A 12,437-nucleotide genomic window follows, 5' to 3' on the forward strand; every position below is an offset into this window, starting at 1 on the left:
AGAAACAATCAGGCTGTCAAACAATTGTTTTCCTATGGAGTATATATCTAGGACAGAGTCAGGCATTATCGGAACCACATGTGCATGTTTCTCTCTCATCATTGTACAGTGGTTTAACCTGCCTAGAGCTGAACTAGTGCTGTTTTACCAGCACATATTAAAGGTGTGGTGGCTTACTGAGAACAGTCACCCATACATTATTTGAAGTTTACAACGCACCAGGAGTAGTTCCTTTATGCAGATTCCATAAGGGATTTAACCACACACAGGAAAAGTCTCGGCTTTCATCTGGAATCACCACAGTAAGAGCATAGCAGTTTCAAATTGGGAGCACAGCAAGATTCTTCCTCCACATTGATCAATCTGTACCAGGATCCACTCATGGTCCTTGGTATATTGTGCAAGTATCAGAACAGGCAGACCCTGTCCCCCCAACCCTCAACCACCCCATCTCTACCTACCTCCGCAGTCACCACAGCCCTGATATGTTTTCTTATTGAGAAACTTAGAATCTTGCTGACACCAGATAAAGCAACAATGTTAAATAAACCATAATGTTTTAAACCAGATGGTCCTATCAGTGATTTTAAATCCTGACTGCTTTAGCTAGCCTTAGTTTGGTGTGATACTGTGCCACAGACCATAAGGCCCCAACTTTGATGCCACATCTGTGGCATGCCTTCTGATCTCAACCAAGGCAGTGTTGGGGTTCTAATGCCCCAAGAGCTGGGGATAGACAATGCAAGTTCTGCTCTCCATCATCTATTTGGTGACACCAGTCGTGGGTATATGTTGTCATTGGCTGAGGGCAATATTGAACCACACAATGCCCTTCGTCGTTTAGTAGCCTGAAGCTATTTTCTACTATATTTGCAGAATGGGCACGGGGGTGTGATTTGCATCTGGAATTAATGTCTTGAAGTGGAAATGGGAAAATTTAAAGAAAATCAGATTCACATCTAATTATTAAAAGTTCAAGTGTTTGAACTTATTTTCTATTAGTTTAGTTGCTAACTGCTGTGTGTACTCTAGCTACAAACTGAAGGAAGTGTGACTAAGACCTGGATTAGAACACATTGGGAATCCATTGAAATCATAGAAAAACAAAGACCTCATAATACAATTGAAACCACACAGGACTGGAAAGTCTCTTTTCCCTATTCATTTTATTCCCTTTTCATCCACAATCATGTGAGAACAGTTAATCAAGGTAGAATAACTTTTCTCCAGTAATTTAAAAATCTTGTCTAGTCTTAAGCATCAGACTAAACTGCATCAAGGGACTATTTGGCCATGGGATGTGTCATAGGTATACCAAACATTGCCCGCACCTCAATATTCATATACCTGCACTTTGCAGCATGGTGCGAGAAGTCACGATCAAAAGCAGAATTACATTTTTCTTGTCCTTAGTGCAAAAGTGATGAGGTCAACTGTCACATTTCCATTCCTGTCGCCTCGCACCTTCATCCACACCAGCAAACAATAGCAGCAGTGTGTACCATCTACAAAACGCACTGCAGGATCTCACCAAGTTTCCTTAAGCAGCACCTTCCAAACCCATGGCTGCTCCCATCTAGATGGACAAGGGCAGCAGACATATGGGAACACCTCCACCTGGAAGTTCCCCTTCAAGTCCCTCATCATCTTGACTTGGAAATAAATTGCCATTCCTCCCTGTTGCTGGGCTGAAAGTATGGAGATACCTCCCTAACGGCACTGTGCATGCACCTAAGCTGCAGGAACTGCAGCAGTTCAAGAGGTCAGCTCACCACCACCTTCTCCGGTGCAATTAGGGTGGGACAACGAATGCTGGCCGAGCAAGTGATGTCCGAACTGCGTATGTGCATTTAAAAAAAATCGAAGTTGGGTAACTCAGTACATGCTTGCCATAATACTTCGGACTTCACTATTCTGTATGGCTCAGTTACCTACTAGGTAATTATCAATCAATGAAATTCTTACATTTATTACATTTTGTTTACGATGTTCTATGAGCAATGCCATTACGATGGGGAAATATACCAGAGGTGCAAAAAGTGTGTGAACACAGGCATGTGCAAAGTGGGGCAGATAACATGAGAGATTTGTATCAGAACAGGCAGACCCTGTCCCCCCACCGCCCCCCCCCCCCCGACCCTCAACCACTTCATCTCTTGATGTATTTTGCAAAGTCTGGCAGCGGCATAACCCTGTTGCCGCTCTCAGCATCAATTACATGTTTGAGTTTTAATAGTTCTCCTGTTAGTAATTTAGCTTAGAGATTTTCTTTAATGATCAGCACATTAAATACACAAAATGCTGCCAAACTTCAAGTATGCTTTTAGAAGCCTAATCACTTTTGTGTGAAATACGATTTCTTAAGTGTTTTCTGCTATTACTGTTTAGATTGAATAGTTGAGTGAATGATTAAATGCAGCATAAAGATTTGCAAATTGGCTGTTTCATTCTGAAGATTAAAAATCCCCAGCCAAGCATAGCATTTCTTGGCAAAATGGCTGTACATTTATCAGATTCCAATGCAGCAAGAGTGGGTCAGAGAAAGATTCTAATCGGGTGCTGTTTTCAGATATCCTACGGAAAACGTTACTGACACTGACAAAACTCCCAATGGTAATAGTATTCCAGGGCAAAATTCTTCCTACAACCATCACAAATAGCAACTCCAGCAGATAGGAACCAATTTTATCTGTGACCCATCCAGGTACTTCACACCAGTTTTATTGAGTTTTTAGAGAAACGTATAGACGAAGGATTAAGCAGACCTCCAGTAACGTTGAAAAGAGCAGTTGAGAAAATGAAACAAAGGGAGAAGAGAAAAGAAGAAAGGGTAAAATAAAGGATCTGTCAAGCGTTTCAGGACACTGGAACATCTTTGTAGTGCTTAACAGTATCCACGAAGTTGACTTGGCTTTTCTTTGAATCTGTTCTTGGGGGCCAGACCACATCGCATCAAACTAACGCCTAACTTTTCTGATAATTCCATTGCTGATGGTTACATGTGTGCTAAACTCTGCGAGGAAAGTCGGTCAGAGAGCCACGGGACAAAGATGTTTAAAGGAATGTCAAATTTTAAGACAGTTCAAATAAACAGCACTCTACATTATTTTGAGTAAATGAATGCAGCAGCTGTGCGGGGAAAAATGGAGCAGTCATCGAAAAATTGATATCATTTCCATATTTCTGGCACGTATATATATATATTTATATATATGTGTATGCATATATATAATCTCCCCATGCTTGTCAGCTGAGGCATCAGATAGTGCATTCTGAATGAGGTGGCAGGATCAGAGCTCAATTAGGATAAAGAGCCTCAGAAGAGCCTCATGTTTTATGCAGAGACTCAAGGACCTTTGTTTGTATTGATTTGTTAATGTGTACTGTGTGTTTAGCTGCTGTGCTTTAGAAAGCGGCTCGGAGCTTGCATTCCAAGCAGAGAGGGTTAAAGCGAGAAATAAACACACACAAAGAAATAAACTTAAGACTTCCCCAATCAATTAAACTTCCAACACCACCAACCTCACCCACTGTCAACATCCCCCCCCCCACATTACGTTTCCTAACAAAAAAAAAGTCAATATTGGAAAAGCAGATACATATTTGTAATATGTGTACGTAAAATATATTTAATCTTCCTTTGCTTGACTGGAGACTGTGCTCTAGGAGGTTTGGCAGACACGAGTGAGAAAGCTACACTTCCCCAAACATTGGCTAGGGGGTGCAAGGCTCGCCTGATAATTTATTCTGCCCATCACAAATGACTGCCTGGTCACATGGTGAGGCTCTGGAGTTTAAAAGTGCTTTAATCTGCATCCAGTGCAGAGCAGCTGGTGGCAAAGTAGCAATAATCTGGCAACACTGGCAACTTTCTCTTCTGCTGAGAGGTGCTACTGTGAGAGCGTTTTCAGTAAGTGAGATAAAATGACAACAGGCTTGAATGTGCTGCTGATATATATATTAGATATATATATATTTATATATAGTCTCCTTTATTGGTGCTGTGCATTATATTTTACAATTATACAATGTTGTCTTAGTACAGTATTTAAATTAATGCATTTCTATCTTCTGCTTTGCCTATGCGTTTGCTGAGAAGGTAGAGGGAGTTTAGTGGGAAAAAAAGCCAAGCGATAAATTGAAATAATGAGGATGAAAGATGTTCACTGGATTGTCATGAAATGTGCGGGTGTGGTTGAAGCTGTACTGCTGGGTGAAAAGTGAAGAAAGCACTGCACTGCTAGACAATTAGCTCGGATTCTCTCATCTTTTTTTGTAGTGCTGGTCTTGTGTTTAGGGGTCACAGAAGCTGGTGACCCAGTGTCAGCAGTTCTGCATGGAAGCTATTATGCATTCCTGATTGATTAGATTTAGCGGAAATCCTCTTGCTTTTTCCTCTTTTTTTTCCCCCTGCTAGTGCTCTATTACTTCCAAAAACCTTCAGATCAAGGGACTGTTTAGCTTATCACTGCTAGCTGCTAATTGCTAATCTCCCAACGCCGTTTATTAGCAGGACACGACCGTTAGTCAGTTCGAAGAAAAAGCTTCCAAGCAAATATAAATGCAGGCTGAAGGGGATTTTTTTTTAAATCCAGCTGCCAGCAGCTTTAGAGTATCCTGTTTTCTTTATTTCTCCAAACATGATGCTTTTAGAGTCAGGAGTGGGTGGACTGAAGGCTAAGTGTTGAAACTGGGACTCCGTACATTTGAGATGGAGAGGCTTCAGGAACTGTCTGTCCCTTTGGACTGACCTTTATTAATTTTCCGGTAAAGTCAAGTGGCCTTCCCGGACGCTGCAGTGTTACCATTTAATAGGGATGACAACCCATTTTTTCAATTGTTCTGTGGAAAATATCTACAGGTAATCTTATTCTGTGCTATATTTTTAATGAGCGCTGTGATGGGATGACATGATGTATGAGTCACTCCTCTCACAAATTCACTATAATCGCCTGTACCGGCAGGTGTTTACAAGAAAAAATGTTATTGTTTACCAGGATCATAGCATCTATTTGGAAAGCAACAAAAAAAAAATGGCCCTCGGGGTAGGCGATGAATGAATATTTAATCTTTTATGCAGTATAAGTGAGTGAGAACGTGTCCCATTTTTATTCAGCTTGTTACTTGTGGACAGTTTAATCGTGCCATGTGTCTGTAAAATATCTGTGGCATATATACGTTGGTATCGACTCTTTCACGTGTCTCACTTTGATACTGAGACTTTATACTAACGTTATATTAAGTTTGATCCCTGGCAAGGTTTGTCTGAAATCCTCTCTCTTCCTCTGTGACGCGAATTATTTGAGCAGTTTATAAGCGCAATTATTTTGCAACTGGCTGCAACATGAAGGTTAACAAGAAGGTTGTTGTGAGAAGTGGGAAAGACGGAGGTTTTCTCTGGATGTGTCAATGGGGAACTGTGTGAGGCAGCCCTGTTTGCACGGCTGAAAAAGGGTAGCTTGGAGTGGAAGTGCTCCAAAAATGAGTTGCAAGGTGGATTGCAGCGAAAAATATATCACCAAACATTTTTAACACCAATGAATAATAATTGTGGCTGCGGTTCAATTTTATGATTTATTGCAGTTATTATTCTTTCAAAAGAAAGTGGTGTGCGTTTTTTTTGTTAGAATATGATGAAAGGAAAAAGCTTTTGTCCAAAAGCTGCATGTGATGTTGTGAGAGTCTTCGTTTCCTTGCTGTAATTATCTAGGATCCTAATCTTCTGTGGCTTCAGTCCCTGGCACAATGCAAATGCTCTCCAAGCGTGAACTCAGGAACTTCTCACCGTGATACTTGCTCGGCACAGCTTCCAAAGGCATGTTGTGGAATAGAATGTGAACGTGTAGAGAGAGCTATTGTAGAAAATGGACCTGCAGAACCCGGCGATGATGCCCTATTCTTGTGTGCATCAGATACAAAATGTTGCAGCATCATTTGCTGTCTAATGACACTCCTACCTTGTACCTTGACCTTTTATTTGAAGTTTCCTCAAATGATATTAGATCCCACTTTCAGCATATTGAAGTAGCATGCAAATGTGGTTTTCGCAATTTGCATCAAACGAAGCTGTGTTTAACTATATATATATTACTGATTTTTTTTTAAATCTTATGATGCTGATCAGTTAGGAGAGAGGTTCTTGGAGAATGAATTGGATGGAGTTGGGGGGTGGGGGGTGGAGACTGGAATTTCACCTCGATGTTGATTCAAGCTGAAGGATCTGGCTAATGCTGCTTAAAAGCTTTTAAGTTTGCAATCACTTTATCACTCTCTTCTAGCCAGAAAAGGCTGGCTGGGCAAACAGCTCCCTAGGTCTGTGCCAGTGCTGATCTAACATATATGGATGTTGCCACACTCCAGTGACGGTGAAGGCGAGAGAGAGAGAGAGAATGACCAGGCAAGCAGCCGTAACATTACAAACCTTAAGTTGTCATGAAGGGAAGCCTTTACAGTTTAAAAAATTCTGAATATAATAGCCTCTGATTTTAATGCACTCAAGTTTCAAACAGTCAAGAGTGCATCTGGACAGAATCAGCTGATGCTCTTCAGAGATGACATTTGTTTTCTGCTATATTAAAATTCCATAATCATACATGGTATTATGGTTAATTTTGTGACGATTTTATATGGAAGGGAATGGAGAGCAATTGGGGGATACCACGGAAGGGAAGAGATTGTGTTTGTGTCTACCTTTTAGATCCAAGAGACAAAATGCAGGTTCAGCCTCCAATAGTCAGCAAACTAATAGACCATTGTTATTTTATAAATTTCCTTCTGCTTGTCAAAGCAGCAGAAAACAATAATTAAAATGAAAATAGATTGGTGGAGGAATCGCAGCAATGCCCTGGGGATGATGAGAGTAAATGAAGTTGCAAACTGATCAAGTTATAGAATTGATGGGTAAATGCAGCTGAAGGGCAAGCATCCAAATGTTGAGACAACTCCTTGCACAATCCAAATGGAATCCGTTAACTGCTTTCAGATGACTCGTAAGTGGTTAGTTAATTGGCCAATTAAGGAGCAATCCAAGGCCAGGCGAGGTGAAAATAATTGTTTTCAACTCATTATTAACGTGTTTTAAAATTAACATAGATAATATCTCACAAAATATTTGTGTTATTTTCCACTGTGCCATGTAACTTAATGCCCACTAACTCTGTCAGACATAGTTTGTTCTTCCCAATGCTGATTAGGTCATTGAGATGTCTCGGTTAGTTGCTCTCCACTTTACAAAGATAAGCAGGCGTTTTCTTTAGTAAATTCAGAGTTCATAAGCAATCATGCTATGGCTTTCTTTTTCATTCTTTTCCCTCTTTTATCTCCTCCATCCATCCAATAGAGGGGATGGTGAGCTAACGGATTGCTTCAGTGTCACATTGTGGTCTGCCAGAAGAACATGCAATTCAGAACAAGCAGGTTTGTGATTCTGCTTAATGAGTGGCTGTGCCCCCCCCCCCACCCCCCAAGAGAAGACAACAGGCTGAAGTTGGAACTGATGCCTCCCAAAATGGAGATGGGATGATGCCAAGACCAGGTTAGAAAGTCCACCCTCTGTTTGCTGGGCCATTAGTTCAGTAGGTCAGTGAGGCTTTCTAACCCCCACCCTATGCCCACTCACTCATACCCCTTTACCTCTCCATGCTCTCTCACCCAGTAAAGACAATTGGGGATAGACAACAAATGCTAACCTACTCAGTGATACTCACATCCTGTGAAAGAACTTTAAATGACAGAAAAGAATGCTTGAGCCTGATGAAAAGATTGGGAAATCTGAAATTCTCATGAATTCTCAAAATAAATATTTAGTTAAAAAAAACTAATCATAACTTTGAAGATAAATAGCCCCTTCATAGCTGCACCATCAACCCCTGCTGAGCAGAAAACGTAGTGGTATCAGAACTGCATTAATGGACTTCCATTGCACAGCTTTGTAACCAAAGCATTGAATTTAATACATTAAAACATTTGGAAGTAATTGAAAGACCACAGTCATCTCTTCAAGCCTAAGGATAGGGGAACAGAGCTCCACACTGCAATCTTCCAGCACTCACATTTTATTGACAGCTGTGAGCTTGGTGCTGATAAGGGTGGTGGGGCATGGAGCCTACACATGCTGGTAAAACCAGTGTTAGAGCACTTGGCGTCCCAACCTCCTCCCATTCCCCTTCATCAACAGCATGTTGTCCTGCCACACTGACATGGGTTGCTAGCACTCTGTGGGTTTCCAGGCACACATAGAACCCAACCAATGGTGCCAAGTGGGCAGTCTTCAGCTGGTGGAGAGCATTAGTGATTCACATTGGCATGATATCTCATTGGAGAGATGATATAGAAATCCAGGCACTCTGACGCTAATAAGTTTTGGCCAGCACAAGTTGGATTTTTGGCCTCATCTGTTATTTTCCTGGATTGCTACACTAATCGGGTGCAGTGAATGTATTCCTTTTGTTTGCAATGAAAGGGTCCCTGCTTATGAATGTTGCTTCTCACAGACAAAGATTGGGACCTGAATATAATTACAGGAAGCCAGGGAAAGGTGAAGTGGTAGAGAGCTCTGTTTAGTCAGATGACATTGGTACAATAGAAAAAGATGGACTTGGTTCTAGAGATCGAAATGTAAAATCAGTTTGGGTGGATATTAGAAAGGTAAGAAGGGAGTGGTTATAGGTCTGATAACAATAACCAAGAAATAATGGAAGCTTGTGAGAAAGGTACGCTGATAATAATGGGTGATTTCAATTGACATACAGGTTGTAAAAATGAGATTGGCACAGGTAGCCTGGATGAGGAGGAGTTAATCCAAGTGATTTTTCAAGAAGATTTCTTTGGTCATATTGTAGCCCCAACCAGAGAGCATGAGACTGGATTAATTAATTACCTCATAGTGAAGGGACCCCTAGGTAACAGGGATCATAATATGATTAAATTTCACCTTCTGTTTTGAGGGAGAGAGGAGTGGATCTGAGGTGAGTTTTTTAAGCTTAAAGGGCTATTATGAGGGCAGAAAGACTCAGCTGTCTAAAGTGCATTGGGAAATTAAGTTGGGGAGGTGGGTGGATAGGTTGGCAGGGACATGATGAGTATTTAAAGGGCTATTTCATAATATTCAGTATATTCCAGTGAGGAGAAAGGAAAGGGTGCAGCATCTGGGACTGCTGAGATAGTAGATACACTGGTTTTAATGTCCCAAAGTTTCCTAGATTCTGAAAAGATGAATGTGACAGCCTTATTTAAGAAAGAAAGCAGGAAACCACACAGAAGTTAATCTATCATGGGGAAATTGCTGGAATTTATTATTAAGGAGTTGTAGCAGGGCACTTAGAAAATCTCAATTAAATTTGGCAGTGTCAACATGAAAGAAATTGTCTGACTAATGTGGATAAAGGAGAAACTGTCCATGCATGTACTGGGATTTCCAGGAGGGACTTGACAAGGTGCCACATCAAAGGCAACTACACAAAATAAGAACTTGTGGTGATGGAGGTAACATAAATTAGCATGAGAGAGTAGCAATAAATGGGTCTTTTTCAGGTTGGCAAGATGTAATGAGTGGAGTGCCACAGGGATCTGTGCTGGGGCCTCCACTATTTGCAATTTATATTCGTGGAGACTAAATTTGGGTAAGTTGTGAAAAAGGACATACTGCAGAAGGATATGGATAGATTGAGTGAGTGGTCAGATGGAGAATAATCTGGGAAAATGTGGATTATTATTTAAGTAGAGAGATTACAAAATCTTTGAGGTACAGTGGGATCTGGCTTTGCCAGCAAGTGATGTGGAAATGTAAATGAATTAACAGCAAGGTTCGTTCTTGTGAGGCAAGAGAATGAGATGTGCCTGCATCTGTTGGGTTTAGACAAATGAAAGCTGTTTTTTTTAACAGTTTAAAGATTCTGTGGGACTGGGCAGGATGCATGTTGAAAGGATGCTTTCACTCGTGGCAGAGACTAGAACAAGGTTACATAGTTTAAAAACAAGGAGTTTTCCCATTTCAGATATAAATTAGAAATGTTTCTCTGGAGGATCATGAACCCAGATCCTCTAGAGAATGCAAGGTTGAAAATGGTTTATGAAAAGCCAGAGGAACATGTTATCAGCCAACCAGTGGCCTACATGACTAGGATCCCATCAGTTCTGAAATTCATGTGATTTTTGCTTAATTGTTCAGTAGGCAAATTTACTTTATGGACTGACAGGCTGCATCCTTTTAGTGGAAAATAGCATTTATCTGGAATGATTTTATGCAGTAATTGCTATTTTGCCATTCCATGGTAATCTGAGGTAGACAAGATCATAGTCATACAGTGCAAAAAGGCCCATTGAATCTGCACCAACAATAACTATCACTAAAGTCACACTAATTCAGTCTTCCAGCACCTGTCCGACATCCTTGAATGTTATGATATTTCAAGTGCTCATTCAAATAAGTTTGAGATACCACTACCTTTCCAGGCAGTCCATTCCAAATTCTCATCAGCCTATGTTTTTTTTCTCTCTCTCAAGTCTCCTCTGAATCTCCTGCTCCTCATTGTAAAACTATGCTCCCTTGACCCCTCAACCAAGGGGAACTGTTGCTCCCGATTCATCCTGTCCATACCCTCAATCACATCTCTTCTCTGCTCTGAGGAAAGCAGTCCAAGCCGATCCAGTGTCTTATAGCTCATGCTCCATCCTAGTCAACATCTTGCTGAATCCCCTCTGCACCCCCTCAAGTGAAATATATTGAGGTGACCAGTACTCCAGCTGTGGCCTAACCAGTGCTCTGTACAGCTTCAGCATTACCTCTTTGCTCTTGTGCTCTGTGACACAGCTGATAAAAGCAAGTGTCCCACATGCATTCTTAGCTACCCTAGTCTTCTGCTTTGCTGCCTTCAGGAATCTGAATAAGTACCCCAAGATCCTTTGGTTCCTGAGTTTCCGGTGCCCTGCATTCATTACTCCCTTGTCTTGTTTCTTCTTCCAAAATGCATCACCTCATGGAACAACGCCAGTGGTTAACACTGCTGCCTTACAATACCAGGGACTCAAGTTCAATTCCAGCCTTGGGTCACTGTTTGTCTGTGTGGGTTTCCTGTGGATGCTCTGATTCCCTCCCACAGTCCAAAGATGAGCAAGTTTGATTGATCATGCTAAATTGCCCCTTAGTGTCAGGGGACAAGCGGGGTAAATGAATAGGGGTGTGGGGATAGTGCTGGATGGGATTTTGTTGGTGGAGGGACAAGTGGCCTCTTTCTACATCATAGGGATTCTGATATCCTCTACCACTGCTGTGTCTTATCAAACCATGTATAGCTTGCTGTAATCTACAACCACCTTCACTATTAACCACCCTACCAATCTTCTGTAAATTTACTTATCATTTTCCCCATCCCATATGCTCATTTATATCATTTATGTAAATAAAAGACTCAGCGCTGAACATTAGCCTCCAGTCACTGAAATAGACTTCTACTGCCATCCTTTTTCCTAGTTTAAGCCAGTTTCGGATCCAGCTTGCCAAGTTGCTCTAAACCATCTCGCACCCAAGTTTCCTGAATTCCATGCTCTTCAACTTTCTCATCAGTTTCCCATGTGGGATCTTGTCAAAGGCTTTGCTAAAATCCATTTAAATGACATTAGCTACATTTTCCTCATCTATACACTGATCATTTTCAGAGAAATTCTATGAAATTTTTAGGCAACATCTCCCTCTGACAAAGCCATGCTGATTATCTGTAATTAACCTATGCCTTTCCAAGTAGAGATAAACTTACAGATGTGGCTCACGGGGCTAATTTCTTCTGGAAGTCAGACAACAAAGTGCAGCACAGGAACAGGCCCTTTAGCCCTTCAAGCTGGTGCCGATCATAATGCTCTAACTAAACTTAAACCTTCTGCTCTTACTGTGACCATTTCCCTCCCTATTCATGTACCCATCCAGATGCCTCTTAAATGTTGCTAATGTGCCTGCTTCCACCACCTCCTCTGGAAGCATGTTCCAGGCACCCACCACTCTCTGCATAAAAAACTTCCCCTGCACATCTCCCTTAAACTTTCCCCCTCTCTCCTTGAATCTCTGCCCCTTTATAATTGACACTTTCATCCTTGGAAAAAGTCTCTGACCATCCATTCTGCCTATGCCTCTCATAATTTTGAAGACCGCTATCAGGTCTCCCTCAACCTGTCTCAGATTCCTGCCTTGTCTATGTCTCCTAGTGGCCACCCAGCTACTTGTCGGGACCAGCTCCCTGAAACTAGTGTCTATTACACTGTCTGTCCCCTGCATCTCCGCAATGTATTCAGCTCTGCTCAACTGCTTCACATGGTCTATGAGGAGCTGCAGCTGGTCACACTTCCTGCAGACAAAGTTGTCAGGGATGTTACAAAGCTCTGGATCTCCCACATCTGGTAGGAAGAGCATATCTCTGCCCTTGAACACTTAAGAATCTCATTTCTGT

The 12,437-nt window shown here is 41.5% G+C and overlaps 1 protein-coding gene across 5 annotated transcripts in view; it reads left to right on the forward strand.

Annotated features, from left to right (window-relative positions):
• cntfr (ciliary neurotrophic factor receptor) overlaps window positions 1-12,437 on the forward strand; it is a 403,342-nt gene that overhangs the window by 94,320 nt on the left and 296,585 nt on the right. The window contains exon 1 of one of the 5 annotated variants that reach the window (XM_080217569.1): window positions 3,838-3,910. The exons of 3 other annotated variants lie outside the window; for them this stretch is intronic. The gene's annotated coding sequence lies outside the window, so the exon portion shown is untranslated. Of the gene's footprint in view, window positions 1-3,837; window positions 3,911-12,437 lie in introns of those variants that run through there. One more of the 5 variants, XM_080217650.1, reaches the window with a different exon arrangement.

This window comes from Carcharhinus amblyrhynchos, chromosome 1 (genome assembly GCF_965287045.1).
Source record: "Carcharhinus amblyrhynchos chromosome 1, sCarAmb.v2.hapA, whole genome shotgun sequence".
NCBI lineage: Eukaryota > Metazoa > Chordata > Chondrichthyes > Carcharhiniformes > Carcharhinidae > Carcharhinus > Carcharhinus amblyrhynchos.